This window comes from Carlito syrichta, unplaced genomic scaffold (assembly GCF_000164805.1).
Source record: "Carlito syrichta isolate Samal-C Ts95f unplaced genomic scaffold, Tarsius_syrichta-2.0.1 Scaffold303353, whole genome shotgun sequence".
In the NCBI taxonomy this organism is placed as follows: domain Eukaryota; kingdom Metazoa; phylum Chordata; class Mammalia; order Primates; family Tarsiidae; genus Carlito; species Carlito syrichta.
Genome location: NW_007247449.1, coordinates 324,102 through 344,044, shown reverse-complemented (window position 1 = coordinate 344,044; position 19,943 = coordinate 324,102). Strand labels below are relative to the sequence as shown.

The 19,943-nt window shown below is 40.6% G+C and overlaps 1 pseudogene; it reads left to right on the top strand.

Annotated features, from left to right (window-relative positions):
- The first annotated feature begins 19,147 nt into the window (after positions 1-19,147).
- On the top strand, positions 19,148-19,468 carry LOC110595676 (annotated as a pseudogene).
- Positions 19,469-19,943: the final 475 nt, after the last annotated feature.

The window sequence follows — 19,943 nt, the reverse complement described above, 5'->3', positions numbered from 1 at the left end:
GTGGTTTTCTGGCAATCTCTGTTGTTCCTTGCTTTGCAGACCCCATCACCCAATCTCTACCTTCATATTCACATGGCATGTTCCCTATGTATGTCTGTTTCCAATCTCCCTTTTTACACAGACACCAGTCACATTGGATTAAAGGCCCACCCAAATCCAGTATGACCTTATCTTAACTAATTACATCTGCAATGAGCCTATTTCCAAATAAGGTCACATTCTGAGATATTGGGGATTATGACTTTAATACATGAATTTTTGGAAGACACAATTCAACCCCTAACAGGCAGAGGGGCAGAGAAAGAGACTTGAGAGTAAGACATGATCTTGGACAGAGAGATCCTGCTAAAGAATTTGAATTTTGTCCTGAAGGATATGAGAATCACCGGAAGTCTTTACTATCAAGAGTCACGAGGAAAATAAAATAGCTAACATTTGTATGTGCTAGACACTCTTCTGGCTTAACTGTATGCACATTGGCTTCTTTAATCCTCACAGGAAAAGTCCCGATATTGTCTCCATCTTACAGACGAGAAAACTGGGGCCGAGGGAGGCTAAGTACTTTGTCCGAAATCATGTATCAAGTAAGTGATGGCACCAGAATTTGAATTGAGGCAGAACCTAGCTTCAAAGCCTTCTTGTTGCCTGTGGGCCACGAACACCTCAAAGTTTGAACTCCTCCCCATAGTTTTCCTCTCTAGATCTCCAAACCTAACTCCTCTCTCAAGCTATAGTTTCTTGTCTCCAGTGTATGTTGATGGATATTCTTTAGTAAGAAAAATTGATTTCACAAACCTGAAACTGAACTCATTCTTTCCCCTGAAATGTGGACTTCTCACTTTCTGCTTAAAAACAGTACTATTCTTGAATAATTCTTTCCTGCCCTGTCATTGCACAGGGTGTCATTTTGGAGGTCAAAGATACCAGGTGTTTTGGCTTCTTTTTCTGGGCCAGCAGGGATGGCTGTGACCACCTGAGGCACTGACTCTTTCCAAGGGGACTCTGTGAAAGTGTTAGAAATCAGTAGACCAGGGCTGGCAGGGATGTTGTTGTGGGAGGACTGGAAGTCTGAGATATCATCAAAAAATATGGTCATTTAGTTCCCTCCCACCCCAAAATATTTCTACGTTCTGCTGGGTATCCACAAGAAGACAAATATGACCTCAGGTGGTAATTGAGACCTTCTATGTGTACAGAATAATTCTGAGAGTGCTGTGGGAGGATTTTAAACAAGTTGGTGTTCCACTGCCTCCCTCCTTTCCACAAGTGGATCTAGTCTAAAGCCTGGGTCCCATAATTAAGGCTACTAGGCCAGAAAGATTCATTGAATAACACGTGGAAAGAGTATTGGATTAGAAGCTAAAACCCAAGTTCAAATCCTGATTCAGTTTCTGAATGTGCAGCAAGTCACTTTACAAACATGGAGAACAAACAAACCCTGTTTATTTCTTTATCTGCAGAATGAGCTAGATTCTATGATTTCTAAAGCTTCTTGAAGCCACAAGTTCTATGATTTTTATGTCCTTATTGGAACTGAGATCAAGGATGTTCAGTACCAGCTACACCTGAAATTGGCAAATCAGTCTTAAAACAAGTATATTTGTGAGAATGGAGGAATAAGTTGATTCTTTTTATGCTTCAAAAGTTTTTTTCCCCCTCCTTTGATTCTAAAGTTGGTTTTCTTCCTTGCTGCCTGTCACCGGATGTTTACTCAGAGAACTATAACCAACAAAAATTGCTAAATGCAAGTAGTTTTGACTAGATCGCAACTTCTTAGCAATTAAATAAAGCCATTTCTCCAAGGATATATTTGCCCTTTTTCAACCACTGAGGCACCAAAGACAAACCTCCCATGGCAATGGGCCCTGTTTGCCTACTCATGCGGGTAACAAGCTGTCTCTCTCCCTGGCAATGGAGATTTTCCTGTTGTGGCATGAAAGGAAGGCATTGTTGGTTTTATTATTATTTTTGAAAGAAAATGTTTTGAATCATTTGTTTGATGTCTCCTCCTTTAGAATTGGATGGAGTGATGACTAATTAAGAAAGGGACTTATTAGGTAAGTGAGGCCTCTTGTTAGTTTTGGGACGATATTTTTTTCCTTTAATACCAATTACCTCGCCTGACCAATTCTAGGCAACCAAGGGACAGTCATTCCATGTTCCACAGCTTACATGTTGGTTCTTGAGATGTAAACATAAAGTCAGAGAATAACAGCCCCATGTCTCATAAAGGTAAACATTAAAGAGGAAAAATAATATACTCAAGAACACCTTAGAGTTCTTAGTAAAGGAGATAAGATTCAAACCTCAGAGGCCCAAACTTGATCCCAGTGCTTGCGCTTCTTCATACGTAAATATCTGCACTTGATATCTTATAGAAGATATTATGCACTTTCCTAAACTCTGGTTTTCAACTTGTTTTCTTCCTAGTATTTCATACTTCCTTATTCCATGATGCAAAGGAGTGTCTCAGATGCTGATGAGACTGGTGCCATGATAAACTGAGTCAGGATGTTTCAGGATACAAGTACCGCCAAAGACCAGAACTCATACTGTATTTTTAAAACCCTTAATTCAGTTTCTCCTATTTTTCCATTTCTCCTAGACAGTTGACCATTTCACGTCTCTGTAACACTTCAGAAAGAACTAAGTTTTGAAGGAGACTAAGCCTAATTGTGAACCCACATATCACATAGCTGAAGCATGTACAACGTAGGGAGAGGATCATGGGAAAATAGAGTTTCTGAATCTTGAGCTTAGAAGGAAATTTGAGAACCCATAGCATCCATCCCCCTGTCCTTAGGCAGGAGTGCATGTAAATTTAGTAAGTCATGCTAATTTTAGAGATTGCAGGGCCTGGTGCTTCTATAATTCCTTCAGAAGGGCATTTCAAGCCACCTTCATAGTCGTTCTTTTTTTTCCTTCTTTCATTCTAAGTCCCTTTTTTCTTATTTGAGCTGCATATTCTCTAAAAAGTATCAACTATTTGAAAAGCAAGATCTAATCATCTCTATGTCATTCTTGACTTGTGTTCTAAGTTGAATAGCACAAATTTCTTACTCTTTTCTTTCAATCTTTAAAAATATTTTTAGACATCTGATAGATTATCAGTTTGTTGCTGATTCCTAGAACTTTCTTGTTTCACAACATTTTTCCAACGTGAAGATTTTTCTCACGTCAGCTCCTGCATAACTCAGGACAGATACACACCTTTGTAGAAAAGCCCTGTATGACCCTCCGCCTAGTTAGGGAACTATTAAAGGATGGAGTGGTCCTGACTACCTTCTTGGCCCTTAGGCAGTCAATGGGTTTTAAATACCATAAAAGCAATTGTTGATTTTCATAAGACATCTAGAAAAAATGTTGTTGACCAAGAGTATGATCAGTATAATCTGTTTAAAAAGTTGGAGAAATGTGTTACTTGCGCTAGAATGCTTTCCAACCAAATTTATTCCAGTGAATTCAGTCTTAGCAGGAAGAGGTCAATTAGCTAGAAATTTTACTGATGTAGATTGTTAGAGCAATGTAAACCAAGAGATGTTTTTGTTAACAACTCATTTAAAAAACAAGGAAAGCAGTGAACAAAGAGAACGGCCATAACCCCTTAGGCAATAGGGATTGCTGAGGACTAGGGAGGAGGTAGAAAGGATCTGCCTGACTATGGACTTTTATTTTCCCTGGGAACACTCAATTTGAAAATGTGTAGCAACGATCTCTAGGTTACTTACGGCACCAGGAATACTTGAAATGTGGATACTAGTATGGATCAGGGGAAAGTTAATATTGGGGTTTCAACTCCAAAATACCTCACTATGGCCTTGATTGACATCTACAATAGCTCCCTGGTTGTTCCCTGTTACAAATAAGCCAAGGCACAGAAGTTGCATAAGACAGTGGCAGGGATTGCAAAGAAGTTTTGGTCCAGACAAGTCATCTTGGCATCCAAACATGGCAAGTAATGAAGGATGTGGATCATCTTCAAAGTAGCCCAGATCTCCGTCCCTTATAATTTTTGTCCTAGACATGTGACATTGGCTGAAAATGCATAACGCTGATTTCACTATGTTGTAAATGCTTGTTTATTGCTTGTCTCCCTTGTTAGACAAAAGATCACTAAGGAAAAGGACCCAGCAAGCTCAGGATTTAGAACTGGGCCAATATATGAGTTCAGTGACTCTTTAGGGAGCATCCTGGGATACAAAGAAAGGACATTTATTCAAGATTTGTGCCTGAACTTTCTCAATTCATTATGAAACTTGGCTTTTGATATCATTCTTGAGACACATCAGACACTTGAAATGGACATGAAGTGGGGGTACCGCCTCACACTGTACCAGAGTTTCCCGCTAAGTTATTTTCAAACTCATCCCTGACTGATTGATCTGCCCTGGGGACTCCAATTTCATAGGAATCAAGGTATGAAAATGAAAAGAACCCTATGACAGCTTGGTTAGCTGACTTTCTGATTCTTGAATGGCCTTTAACTCGTCCTTGTTTGGGGAACGCTAAACAAATGAAAATTTTTTCAGGGGGGCAAAGATTGAATTCAAGTAGATGATGAGGCTTCTGTAGGAAAACTTCCAGGAATCATGCCATCCTATATGATATCATTGATGGCAGGGAGAAGGATGGTGGAAAAGGAACTAACTTTATAAAGAGTTTGTTTTGTTCTAGGCACAGGACTAGCTTTTTACATGTCCAGATGAAATTATTCCATGCCAAAACATTACGAGATTAACAATTTTCCCTTTACTGGTAAGACTGAGGAATGGTTGCGTACTTTGTTCAAGATCATACAGCTAGTAAGCGGCAGAGGTGAGATATCAAATCAGGACTATCCAACTGTAAAACTCAGGTCCTCATTTGCTGACATAGAGTCCTAAAGCATCACAGCTGCCTCCCGATGACCCTGAAAATCTCTGGACCTGCTCCTGGCGTACCAGATTTCTCCCTGTTTTCTGTTGTTACTCAGATACTGAACAAGACCGGGAAATATTGGGTTAGTTCCAGGGAAAGTCTATTAGAGTCATGGAGCTAATGGTAGAAAGAAAAAGTAACACCTCTACAAGGAAGGTATGAACAGTAGCATAAACCATGATTTGGGGCTTCATGACATTATTTGGGGGAAGTATCACATTTACAAATGCTAATAAAATCTATGGTTAAATTTCACCAGCATAAATTATTCACAGAGAGCTGCTGAGGATTTCTTCTCCCCACAGAGTGAACAGCTGGCTTTCCGCAGTGCCCCGCCAGGGTGATTTGGTTTTTTGAAGATCAGTGCCCTCTGGAGGTTGAAGTAAGAGAAGCAAAATCGTGAGGGAAAAAAAGGACAAAGTATTTTCTGCCCCTGCTCCTTCTTATCTAATACATCCTTGCCTCAAAGTACATTAAGGACAAAGACTGGGGGTACTCTGGGGGAAATACTTTTTCTAGTGTGAGCTTGTTGCTGTTGTTGTTGTTTTTGAGTCGGAGTTTCACTCTGTCGCCCAGACTGGAGTGCAGTGGCCGCTCCCGGCCACCGCAGCCTCAACCTGCTGGGCTCCGGCGAGCCTTCCGCCTCAGCCTTCCAAGTAGCTGGAACTACAGGCACGTGCTACCACGCCTGGCTGATTTTTTGATTTATTGTAGATATGAGGTCTTGCCAAGTTGCCCAGGGGGGTCTCGAACCGGTGGGCTCAGGCAATCCACTCACCTCAGCCTCCCAAGGCATGGGATTACTGGCTGAGCCACCGAGCCCGGCTTAGTGTGAGCTTGTAAGTGAGATGTCATGGAACCATTGGGCTAGTGATGAAGAAACCAGTTGGTTCTTCAAGTTCATCACAAGGTGTCAATTCATTCCTCTTGTAATCTTGTAATCTTCCTGTTTAACTGTCTCATACTAATGGGGCCTTAGCAAAAACCCTTCACTGAAGGGTGAATTTTCCAATGAAAAGGCAGTACCAACACTCCTGGAGGACTCCGAAGCACTGTATGTATTTAAGATGCAAGATACAAGAAGGCCTAGAGAGTAGACACAGGACAGCTCTGTGGCTCTGTTCCTGCATGGCAGTCCCAAGTCAGTGGCAGCAGGGACTGGGGAGAAATTGGCCTAACATTTGTTGAGCACCTACTTTGTGCTGAGTATTACTTTTTAACTCACTGATTTCTTTAAGAAGAGGGATTCTATTCTCAGTGTCTTTTGAGCCCTTTCTTGAGAAATGACCCACTTGACACTTAAATGGGATGTTTCATAGTAGAGGGAGCTGCTTTAGGTAAGAGTCAGCAGCAGGATACAAAGCGGTAACACAATCCCAACTGCGTGAGTTGTTGAATCTTGGGCCTGTAGTTAGGGCTGAGGGATAGAAGTAGGATTCCCAGGCTCTACGCCTCTTTCTTTCTCTAATCAGAAAAAGTAATTTAGGAAACTTAGATGAACCATCAAATCGGGGAGGACTTTGCTATCAGTCCTGAAATGGACATCGTTTGGAGAGCTGGGCTTTGATTTTGTTTCTAAGTCTCAGTCACCATCTAGTAGCCACAATTTTGATGACTGGATCTTTGCCTTCTTCCTGTGGCTGATGCTTTGGCATGGTAACTGAAGCCGACAGTATCACCTCAACCCATACCATTTCTGAGCTTTTTGGTACAACTTGCTACTGCTTGTGTCCATTTGCCTACTGGCTTTCTCAGGAGAGACGAACCTACTCTGGCCATGTGCATAGCAAGCCAGAGGTAACAGAGTGTTGATGTATATCTCTCTAGCAGTATTCAATCAATGACTGCCTTTAACCTCTCTCAGATGCTAAACATGAATCCAATATATAATCCACAGAATGTAAAAACAATGTGAAATTTAGTACATCTTTAAGTTAGTCAGGGGCAATATTTAGCAGGTTTGTACCTTCAGATGACCACAGGTTTCTTTAAGGCAAAGACTGAATTCTCCAGAATCCAATGCCAGTGACTGGAAATGATTCTCTACGAATCGTTGCTCTGGTGTTGGGTAAGACTCAAGAGACTAGTCTCTTCCATTCAATTCTTACACCTCAGAATAAGTTTTATATTAGTTATCTCTTGCTGTCTATCAAATTATCCCTAACTTAGTGGCTTAAAACAATAACCATTTATCATCTCACAATTTCTAGTGATCCGTAATGCAGGAGTGACTTCTATGGGTCTCTCATTAGTTTGTAGTCCGATGCTAGTCAGGGCTCCAGAAGCTGGAAGGCTTGGCTGAGGTTGAAGATCCACTTCCAAGATTGCTTCCTTCCATGCCCTGCTGTAGGTGAGATGTCCCAGTGAGCTTCCCTGCGGAACTGTGGGAATGTCCTTATGGCATAGGGGCTTGTTTCCCCCAGAGTGAACAACCCAAGAGGCCAAGGTAGAAGTTGCAATGCATTTTATGACCTGGCTTCAGAATTTGCATGCTGTCATTTCTGTTGTATTCTAATGGTTACACAAGTCAGTACTGATTCAGCATTGGAGGGAACTACACAGGGCATGCAGGAAGGGAGGATCACTAGGGCTATCTTGCAGGTTGGTTACCATAAGTTTCTGGGGAAAAGCCCATTCCATAAAATGTTGTATGAGAAACATGAAACAACAACAGATTCAGAAGACCTGACAAGTTCCTGCTGACTGGACAACAAAAGCATTTAAAATGTTTATATTTATCCTGTAATTTCTCATAGTGCTGTTTATCCCAATGGGAAATGATCTGTATCTTGAGGTGCAAACTCTTTAGAAACATGTCTATTGAGTTTCACTTGAACAAAACATAGTTTTTCTTCTAATGAGGGAGAATCAGCTCTCAGATGGTTGGCTTTCTTCTAAAGCCCGAAAATTCATACCATTAATTCTCAGAGTTGAAAGTCAGAATCTTGAGCCCAAGTCAGGCCAGGGCATGGTCTGAGTATTGCTACCTGCAGGCGTTTTCTGGGTCAGGATGTGACTACACAGTGGAGCCTTTTGTTGTGCTCTGGGCAGAGGGATTCCACTGGCCTGATTGCTTCAGGGCTCATTTCCTGAACAGGAAGATTCTACCACCTGGTAGATGGGTCTTTCCAAAACAAACAGGTTGCTCCACACACCTCTAAGCCCAGAGCTCCGTGCTGGGCCCAAAACACAAGGGAGCAGAAATGATCCATGGACTCCTTATCAATGCCATCGAATACCACTGATCCTAAGAAGTTTTACATTCATGAAGTTCCTGCTAACAAAGGTCAAGTTCCCACCACAGAAATAAAAACAAAAACAAAAAACAAAACAAGAAAATGAGAAGGCGGTATTGAAAGAAACCAGAGAAAATGAAACGCCAGCAATTAGTGTCCTGAGCCTTCTTACTCATTCAAGGACGGAGTCTTGAAAACTCTATTCTTACCTTGTGGGAAGCAGTCCAAATAAAGACATAAAACAACAATACTATGGTACATTTACCTCATGATGTACAATGTTAAAATACATTATCCTTTAGCTTTTTCAAGATAACTTTCTGTGGTCAATAGTATTTGTCTCGGCCACTCTAAAATGGCAAACCCTCCTTTTTACTTATCCCACTTATTTTTTTCATAGAACTTATTATCTGGCATTGTCTTCGATGTCTACATATTTGTTTACTTTTTTTTATTGCCTGTGTGTCCATCTAGAAGGTAGGATTCGTGAGAACAGGGATGTTGTCTAGTTTGCTCTTTGTCACATCCCCTGAGCCTAATAAATACTCCAAAAATAATTGTAGAAAATAACATATGTATCAAGTCAGCAGTTAGAAGCTAAATAACTCTCCCAGCCCTTTGGAGTCCAAATTTGAGGGACTTTTCATCATGTTGGGCTGCCTCTCTGTTTTCTGTATCAAAAGCCAGAAGCCCCGATTTCAAAAAACGAAGTCCAGCAAGTTACAAAGTGGTATAATGGAAGAACTCACACTGGAACTCAGGTTTTTTGATATTTATTATATACAGTCAACTCAGTCTTGTTTTTGCTGTCACTCCAAGCTAAGGATTTTGCCCCCGAATGTGAAGTTAGAAACTGCTCTTTTATCCTCTTCTTTTTCCACAGTAGCTGTTTGGTTTCTGGGTTTATGGGTTTGTAAAAGCACAGTATGTTATCTCAGCATTGTGCAACATGCCTTGCCCATGTCCATTCCACCTCTGTTATCAACATGAAATAGCTTGAAAACAGTTACACATGGCTACCACAACTGCCCAGATACACATATCTCATTTTCTACATGGGCAGAGCTTACTTTTAAAGCTCAAAGTCAAAACATCCAACTCAGTACAAGGGTTAAGTCCCATGAACATTCAGGACAGATTTCATTTGCCCTGTTTATACATTTTCAGGGTTAGTTGGCAATTCCTTATCCATCTTCTGCTTTAGTAGATAAAGCTAAACCCCCACCACCTGGTTTTCTTCTTTGTCTCTCTGGCTTTGTCTCTCCTGAGAGCTGAAAGTAGCTGCCAGGGTTGAGCACACACAGTAAACACCCAGGAGTTTTGGTTGCCAAGTTGGGGAAGCTACAGCGATTACTCTCTGATGGCCATTTACTTGTAGAGCCAAGAATAACCAGAACATAACAGCTGGGAGTTGACCCTCACAAGCAGACAGATTGGCCCAGTTTACATCCCTGCAACAGCTTGCAAGATGGAGTTGGGTTCTACTGAGAAGAAATACATGTTTATACCCAAAAGACTCAGTTCAATGTGTTCCTCTGGAAAACAGCACTGGAGGCCATGTGTCCTTGGTATTCATTTGGTGGATTTGTTATACTGGACCCCACTTGCCCATCACTGCTGTGTGAACTCCCTTCTTAAGTCCTCCCTGTGTTTTGTACCGCAGGGTAGACAAAACCAGCACTGCTTGATAAACTACTTAAGAACTGCAGGAATTAGGCTGAAAATAAATGGGGAATTTTTTTTTGCTGTTGAATATGTAGACACAAATGACAAATTCTCCTCCAAATTTGTCATATTCCCATGTTACTTATTTTCCTTGTAAAGACAGCATAAAGGGAAAAGAATCAATGGAAAGATCATGGGCCTTGAAATGTGGGTTCAAATCCCAGATCTACCATTTATTGACTGTAATGGCTAAGATCTAAAAATCTCCTTTTTGTTTTTATCTGTAAATTAGGTACAAGAGCAACCATCTTGCAGTGTTGTTAATTTTGACTAATGTGAATACTGCCACAGACAGTGCCCAGCAGATACTGGCATAAGTTCTTCACATATGGCAGTGAATGTGATTATCATTAATATCATTTGCCAACTGTCTACTGTGTAGGTCAGTATTAGGATACTCACAGTCTCAGTGAAGGGCAATGGAGAGGAAGCTGGGGAAAATCCTTGTCACTGCTGACTTTTGTGACTTTGAACAAGCCGTTGTCTGGGACTTAGTTTTTGTATCTTCAAAAATAGGGGTAATCCCAGCACTTTGGGAGGTGGAGGCCAGAGGATTGCCCGAACTCAGGGGTTCGAGACCAGCCTGAGCAATATGGCAAGACCTCATCTCTACAATAAATCAAAACACTAGCTGGGCATGGTGGCACGTGCCTGTGGTTCTAGCTGCCTGGAAGGCTGAGGCGGTAGGATTGCCTGAGACCAGCTGGTCAAGGCTGCGGTGACCGTGAGCAGCTTGCCACTGCATTCCATCCTGGGTGACAGAGTGAGACTCCGACTCAAAAATAAAAAAAAATAATAATAAAATTAAATAATAGGGAAAATGTTATTCACCTCACTTAAAGGCCAAGGAATTTGTGTTTTGGAAAACATGCTGTACCAGACACTGTACTCAGTTTTCCTTGAAATTGAACCTCACTTCTTTTTTCTACCACACCTGGCTAATTTTTTTTTTTTTAATTGTAGAGATGAAGTCTCACCAAATTGCCACAGGCATGTGCCACCGGGTCTGGCTAATTTTTTGATTTGTTGTATAGATGAGGTCTCCCCATATTGCTCAGGCTGATCTTGAACTCCTAAGTTCAGGCAATCCTTTCACCTCGGCCTCCCAGAGTGCTGGGATTACAGGCTTGAGTCACTGCACCTGGTCTCACTTACTTTTCACAACCCTGGATTGCTGCTCAGATTTTACAAATAAGGAAGCAACCCAGAGAGGTTAAGAAATTTGGCCAAAACTATGACACTAGTGAATGACAGGGTTGGAATTTGAACTTGGTGTTCTAACATTGGTTTATACAACATTTATTAAATGAATATTATATTAAAAATTAATAAATGCTACCTTTATTATTGTTATTTTTGTCAAGTGCTGACTATATTTATAAATACAGGACTAGATGATGGGAATACAAAGAAAATAGGAAATAATTTCTGACACTGAGAAACAGAATCCATTTGTGATTTTGTGTTCTTTCATACATCAAAACTAACTTCCTAAAATAAGAGTAATGTTAAGGTTAAAATTAAAAAGACATAAAATATGATTTGTGTTTTATTGGGAGAAGGAGAAAGGAAAACAGAGGTAGACCTCAAAGTCTTGGGCAGATCAAATAAAATAATGACTGTAAAAGGGGCTTAGAAAATAATAGCCATACTTCAGATAGATGGCATTGTTATTATCATCTTGCCTATGTTTTTAAAAAATTTTTATTAGATACCACTGCTGCATCTATGGTGCTGCAATCCTTTCAGAGGGATCACTCATACTAGAAAGCAGTAGGTAAAAAGGGTTCAACAGAAAGTTGAAGAAGAGTCATAGGAGCTCAGACAAGGGAGCTTCAATCATGTTGCCTGAAACTCACATATTCTTTCTTTAATTTTCTATGTTTTCCTTTTATTTATTTATTTATTTTAAAGATGTGGGGTACAATTCAGGGTTAGGTATACCAACATTGATTATGCAGGTATCCTTGTTGATGAGGTGTGCCCCTTCCTCCCCTAGCAGTTTCCCTCAACTGCCAATCCCACCTACCCACCCCTGGCAGTTTCCCACTACTGCCAATCCCTTTTTTATAGTATTATGATAATTGTTCAAGGTCCGCTTATAAGAACAAAGTACTATGTTCTTTGTTTCTGTGATAGACCACTGAGTATGATTGACTCTAAATCCATCCAAGTTGTTGTAAAGTCCATATGTTTGTCCTTCTTTATGGTTGCATAATATTCCATTGTGTACCTGTACCACATTTTAAAAATCCAGTCCAGTTTTGATGGGCAGCATGTTTAGTTCCATGTTTTTGCTATTGTGAATAGTGCTGCAACAAACATGCGTATGAAGGTATCTTTTTTGTAGAATGATTTGAGTTCCTTTGGGTGTATTCCCAATAGGGGAATTGCTGGGTCATATGGAAGGTCAATTTCTAGTTCTTTCAGAAATCGCCACACTGTCTTCCAAAGAGATTGCGCTAGTTTGCATTCCCACCGGGAGTGTAGAAGTGTACCTTTTTCTCTGCATCCTCGCCAACATCTGTTGTTGTTTGTTTTCTTAATGATGGCCATTCTTACTGGTGTTAGGTGGTATCTCAATGTGGTTTTGATTTGCATTTCTCTGATAATGAATGGGGCTGAGCACTTTTTCATGTGTCTGTTGGCTGCCTGTATATCTTCTTTTGAGAAGTGTCTATTCATGTCTTTTGCCCACTGTTTAATGGGGCTGTTGGTTTTTTTCCTTTCGGCGTGTTTGAGTTCCTTGTAGATCCTAGATGTTAGACCTTTGTCAGATATACAGTTGGCAAATATATTTTCTCATTCTGTGAGTTGTCTCCCTGCTCTCTTGATGGTTTCTTTTGCTTTGCAGAAGCTTGTTAGGTTGATGAGCTCCCACTTGTCTATCTTATTTCTTAATGTATGGGCATTTAGGGTTCTGAATAGGAATTGGTTACTAGTTTCAATTTCTATAAGGGTGTCTCCTGTGTTTTCTGAGATTCTTATAGTTTGAGGTTTTACATTTAGGTCTTTGATCCATTTAGAGTTAATTTTTGTGTATGGTGATAGGTAGGGGTCCTGTTTCAATCTCCTGCATGTGATCAACCAATTTTCCTAGCACCAATTACTGAATAGGTTCTCCTCTCCCCAGTGGTTGTTGTTGGAGGCTTTGTCAAAGATGAGTTGATTGAGAAATTGAGACTTTGCTTCTGGAATCTCCATCCTGTTCCATTGGTCTATGTGCCTGTTCTTGTACCAATACCAGGCTATTTTGATTACTGTAGCCTTATAGTAAAGTTTGAAGTCTGGAAGTGTGATACCTCCTGCTTTGTTTTTTTTTTGCTAAGGATTGTTTTTGCTATTTGTAGTCGTTCATGTTTTCATATGATGAAACTCACAGATTCTTAGATTACAACAACGATCTTGAAGGAGATTCATCCTCACAGTATTTAAAGTGTAGACCCAGTCATTCAGTAAAAACACCAGGGTCCTTAAATCACCTGGTGTATCTCGGATGGGTGGGGCAAGGTGGGGCGGGATACCAAGAGCACATGTTAGTCTTATCTTTACAGACAAGGAGTCCACTGATGTGTTCAGAGTCAGAAGAAATGGTGAGAAGGTGGACAGATATTTCCAAATTTGGTCAGTGGAAGTCTAGATAGACTGAGTTTGCTATTCTGCTCCTCCCTTTATGCATGATGTGACTTTAGGCAAATGAGACTGAACCTGTCTGAGCTTCATTTTTCTTATCTGTAAAAGGAGGGGGAGGAGCAACCCATCAATGACATCACTGGGTTGGTATGGGGGTAAAAAGAAATAGCAGAGATAAGGATAGACTCAGTATTGAGGTCCTTTTTACTCCTCCCTATCAGTTGTGGTAATGAGTTTAACCCCTTCTACAGGCCAAAGTCAGTAGAGAGCTCACATTTTGCAGGCCAGAAGGTAGGAAAGGTTTTTCATTTCGCCTAACTGGGTTGAAAGTGTAAATTGATTCAGAGGTAGGGCTGATGGGCTTCGTTTTCTTTATATTCTCAGTTACTGTCACAGTGCCAAGAAATAAGAAGGCACCCCCAAAATATTCATGAAACTGAATCGATTGCCAGGTTGTTAATAAAATGTCAGACAGTTCCTCTACCTACTCCATCCTATTTTCACATTAGAAGAAATATCAAACCAACATCATTTGAGAGAGTTCTCCTTCTGGTCTGGTCAAGTCGTTCCTATTGAGCCATCTCTCATAAAGTTAATAATGATAAATAATGACAAAATATTTAGAGTGAAGAAAACCACATAGATACTGGAGGAGAGCTGGTTCATATATGAAGTGAATTTCTTGCTTTTTAAAATTAAAAACATTTCTTGCTTTTTAAAATTAAAAACATTTCGGTTTTGACTTTCAGCATGAGGATAGGCCATAGTCTGTCCCCTGTGGGACAAATAAAACCAATGGAAAATTGTGTCCTATTGGCTTAAAAAACTAAAAGACAGAATTCGGGGCAACAAAAGCTGCTAGAAAGTGAGGAAAAAAATCCTGAAAAGAACAATCAGAGAGAGAAAGCCCTAAAGTTGGCTTATAAAGTCTACTCAAATCTTTGACTGATCTCTGAACCGTACATGCACAGGGAACTGCTTCAGAAAAACAATCAATACCCTTTAGAGGAAGATAGCAAAATTCAGAGTTCCTGTAACATATCCTTTACAATGTCTGGGCTATAATCCCAAATTAATCGCTGCATGAAAAAACAGGAAGACGTGATCTATACATAAAAAGCCCCAAATTATAATATTGCAAGTTTAATGTATATAGATATAATATCTATTAGAACTATTGCATGGTTCAAGTTTTTGTATTTTACATGAAGTTGTACAATATTAAGTCTAAACTGGTTGTGAAAAATTCAGAATGTATATTGTCATTTCTAGAGCAAACATTAAAATAATATGCAAATAGGTATGGTTAAAAAGTCAATTAAGAAATTAAAATGCAATGTCAACTTCATTTGATTAGTGCCTTTTAGATATGCTTCCTCTGCAGATTTCCAGGCCTACTCAATAGCAGCCTCAGCTTAACCACAGAGTAAAAGGATAGCAAAATCCAGATGTGAGCAACTAAATAGGTCCCTAGAGACATGACCCCTCCAGCCTTAATGAGAACAAGAAGGAAAGAAATAGAATTCAGGAGGGACATCCCAGATTTAGGAACATAAGCAAGACTAGGAACACGTAAACATGAAAGGGCAGAGTCACTGAAGTCAAAGGCTGGGAAATGTGTCAGAAACTCCCGCTGCTGTGTTTGAAGGTTGCTTCCTGCAGCTGGTTGCCTTAGGACTTGAAGAAGGTGGGTGAAGCTGAGGGAGGTGAGTGTCAGCCACAACCAACTGCCACCAGACCTTTGGACTCATTTGAGTAAACAAGTGGCTAAGTATGTTGCTGACTGCACTTCCAAGATATTGCAGAAAGAAGGAAAAGAGCATAACAACATTATTGTCTCTCCTTGAACCTGGTGTTTTTGCATCTGTATTGGTGTGTTGCAAAGCAGGGGAAGTGGGTAACTGGCTTGCCATCCATCCCCCAGGTGATTCACATACTCTCTTAGGATGCAGTTACCAAGTCAGTGTTGGTTGTTTCAAAATCAATAGCTGTAGGGGCATGAAGGAGCCTGAGAAGTCCATACTAAGTTAGCCCCAAACAAAGAACTGCAAAGACTGAAGAAGTTTTAGAATACAAATTAAACTGGAATCTCCAAACCATATGTAAGCATACTGAAAACACTTTCCCATGGTTTTCTGGAATCTACATGTCTGATATAGTCTTATATGTAACCAGTCTTTCTTTCTCCTCCTCCTCCTCCTCCTCCTCCTCCTCTTCTTCTTCTAGAAAGCAGGATTTATTGAGAGGACAGAAAAGTTCCTACAGGGGGAGGGGACCCAAAGGGGTTGATCCCAGTTCTTATTTAGCACCTGCAAAGAACATATTCCCTTCCAAAAATTTTTTTTGATTTGAGAAATAATTCCTTATTCACAGCTGGGTCAGGGAAGAGAGCTGACATACATAATCAAATATCAGTGTGGATTCAGAAATTTTAAGGGGAACAAGAGGTAAAATATTGACTGACTATAAGGGCAATTGTGTCTTTGGGTTCTATAAATGACTAGACAAGGGTCTGAAAACCCCTGTGGTGGGGAGGAACTGTCAGACTATGCAAGTGGACTGGGGTCAGGAAAGTGAGGCACAAAATTAAGGGAGCACCACAAAACCACAGTAATCAAGATTAGCATTTTATTGCAATACTTGGAAAAAATCAAAATTCGTGTAAAAAAATCCGTGATGAGCAAATATCAAAATTCTATACAAAAAGAAGGTGTTGCTGTTTGTTTTATGAGCTCGGATTACTGTGCGGCAGGGGAGGCCATTTGCAACCAGTTCTTGGTTCACTGCTCTGCATTGCTATTGTATCCCTTGGGGGGGGCATGTGAGGGTGGATAATGGTGACAAAGTGGACAAACAAATTGGGCATCACAGGGCTTTGTGCATATACATGGTTTTTGGTTTTTGTTTTAATGGTAGAGTTTTCACTGATTTTCCGATTGATTCAAAATATGGGAGGATATCTTATGAGGCACATGTTTTTCCTGTGTCTCAGGCTCCATCCAGCAAGGCTTCACCTGGCACTGGGCTGAGCAGGATATGCTGTGATGGGGGAAGACTAGGGAACAGCCAAGACCACTTTTACTGAGAGCTTGGCTTCACAAGAGGGGATTTTGAAAATTAAAGATGAGGTGATCCACAGCTGAGGGTATGGGGAATAGCTGGCTGCAAATTCCTAAGGAGAAAGGCTAGGAACAAAGAAAACCTGGGGACTCAGTGTGGTAACAGAGCCCAAATAGTGGAAAGAGCTTTGGCTGAAGGGTCAGCTATGAGTCCTTTGCCTAACTGCCCATGTGACCCGGTCACAACATACCTTTCCTGTGCCTCAGTTTCTACACCAGTAAAATGAAACAGTTCTCAGAACTTGTTTTAGCTTGGAGCCCTTTCCAAATAAATCTTATGTGGAAGCCATAGATAGAAGCAGGACTGATCTGATTGAACTTGGGATATGTTTTGATCTGAATGTTTGTGCTTCTCCAAAATTCATGTGTTGAATCCTAACCCCCAGAGTGATGGTATTAGGAGGTAGGGCCTTTGGGAGGTGATGAAGTCATGAGGAGGCCTTATAGAAGAAGACCAAGAGGGACTCATCAGCCCTTCCTCATGTGAGGACATAGCATGAAGGTGCTGTGAGCTGGAAAGCAGCCCTTACTGGACACAAAATCTGCCTTGATCTTGGACTTCTCGGCCTCCAGAACTATTAGAAATGCATTTCTGTTTATAAGCTACATTCAGTTTACAATAGTTTGTCATAGCAGCTGAATGGACTAAAACATTGTGTGAAACCATGACCCTCACCTGTTCAGCTTTTTCCAGCCCTGAAGCAGGATCTCCTGTGGAAACCTCCTCCACCATCCCAGAGCTCCTCAGAGCTCAGTTTGAAAACACCATATTAAGGAATGATTGATGTCCATCCCAGTTCTAACATTCTATTCTGGCCCAGAAGAAAGTTCTGCCTGTACTGCATGTTGACAATTTGACAATGAAATGTTTACCAATGTCAAAAAAACCAGAGGAGCCTCAAGGCTTTGGACTGTGCTTTTGGGTGTGCCCTGTTCTGTTTCCAGGCCCTTCCAGCCTGCAGGGCCCATGGCATTAGCAGAAGCATCAATAGCATTTAGTCAGCCTTGCTGTGGCCAGTGCAATTATACAGTGGAGTGAGGCACACTGCCAGTATTTTAACATGAAGCAGGCACCCCTGGGGAACATTGACAAATGACCAGGGGTTGTCAGCACATGGCCAAGAGCCAGTGGCAGCCAGCTGGGCTCTGCTTTCTGATGAATGTGACAGTTCCAGACCTGTGAAATGTTCTAGGACTGGGAGGGAATGAATTCTAGCGGTTTTCAAAGCAACAGTGAGGTCCCCTTCATCACTAGGGTTGTTATTGTCCCGATTATAGTGGCTGATATTCAATTGTTATGCAATAACCCACTTTTAAAACACAGGAGGTGGAAAGGCAGAAGGAGCTGTGGAGAGAGAAAGACTTTCAGGGTCCGAGAGATCCAGGTTGGACCCCGAGTTCTACCTCTCATTAACTGTGTAATCTTGGTCCAGTATTTTAACCTGTCTGAGCTAGCTTGCTTTCCTTTTTTTTCCTTCCTTCCTTCCTTCCTTCCTTCCTGCCTGCCTGCCTGCCTTCCTTCCTTCCTTCCTTCCTTCCTTTCTTTCTTTCGAGTTGGAGTCTCACTCTGTTGCCCAGGTTGGAGTTCAGTGGCATGCTCATGACCACAGCAACCTTTACCTGCTGAGCTCAGGTGATCCTTCTGCTTCAGTCTTCCAAGTAGCTGGAACTACAGGCACATGCCACCTCACCTAGCTAATTTTTTTTTATTTATTGTTGAGACAAGGTCTCGTCATGCTGTCCAGGTTGGTCTCAAATCCCTGGGCTCAGGTAATCCTCTCACCACAGTCTCTTAAAGTGCTGGGATTACAGACTTGAGTCACTACACCTGGTCCTTTTTTAAAAAAAATTTATTTTAAAGATGTAACTTGGATGGATTATTCAGAATCTGTAATACTCAGTGATCTATTACAGAAACAAATAACTGAGTATTACATGTTCTCACTCATAAGTGGACCCTGAATAATTATTATAATACCATAAGAAAGGGATTGGCAGTAGTGGGAAACTGCTAGGGGAGGGAGGTGGGGGCACACATCATCAATAAGGGTACCTGATCTCAAACCAGGTGAAGTGGGGACCAAAGTGAGGCCCACACTTTACCTGTACAATGACTATTTGTATACCTAACCCTGAGTTGTACCCTACATCTTTAAAATAAAAACTAAAAAAAAAAAATGTTTCTTCATGTTTCTTAGCTATACAATGGAAATAAAGTATCTGATTTAGCTGCTGTGAGGATTATATATGGATTATGTGAATAAAAATGCGTATAGTAGATGTTTAAGGGAAATGCACATAGGAGGCCTTGTTGTGGAGTCAGAAAAGGCTGAACAGGAAAGGGAAAGAAAGTAAAAATGTTAAATGTTCTCTTCCTTTCTTTTTTCTGTAACCCATCAATTAAAAAAAAAGAGGTTGGGATGTCCGCTTAGTCTCAATGCAGAGACAAATTAATCCAGGGCCCAGCCGGTGGGTTTTTTCTTCTCTCCCCTTGCACTGTGGGCCTCCGCTGCAGCCATGCTTTGTCAGATCCTCAATCAGACCAAGAAGCACCCGAGCTGAATTCCCCTCTTTGTATTTATTGGAGCTGGAGGTACTGAAGCCGCACTGTATCTCATACGTCTGACAATGTTCAATCCAGATATTAGTTGGGAGAGACAGAATAACCCAGAGCCCTACAACAAACTGGGTCCCAATGATCAATACAAGTTTTACTCGGTGAATATGGATTTCAGCAAACTGAAGAAAGAAGGTCTAGAGTTCGAAATGAAGTGTTTCCCTATAAAACTGGTTAGAATGAAGGTCTTTCAGAAACCGTCTGCACAATTTTCCACTTAACCAGGAAATTCTTCTCCTCTAAATGCATGAAATCATGTTGACGTGTTGTGTTGGGGATTACATGGATTAAGAAACTTGAATTTAAACAAAATTAAAAAGAGGTGAAGAAAAGTTTTCTGCTTAAATAAACTCTTGTGAATTTATGGTGATTATTTATTTTTATTTTTCTATTTTCCAAGTTTTCTACAGTAAGCAAGTGCATCAAAATGTTTTGGCTAGTCTAATACCTGAACAAATTAAGGTTCAGAATAAGACTCATATTCCTAACAAAGGGCTAATTTCCCTATGTATATAGGGACTCTAGAATAAATTTTTAAAAGACAAATAATCCAATAGAAAAAATTGATAAAGAAAAAATAGACAATTACATAATTAAAAATGTATATAACTCTTAAACATATAAAATAAATGCTCACAGATTAAGATAAACAGAAACTTAAGTTACAAAAACATACCATTTTTCACCAGATTTGCA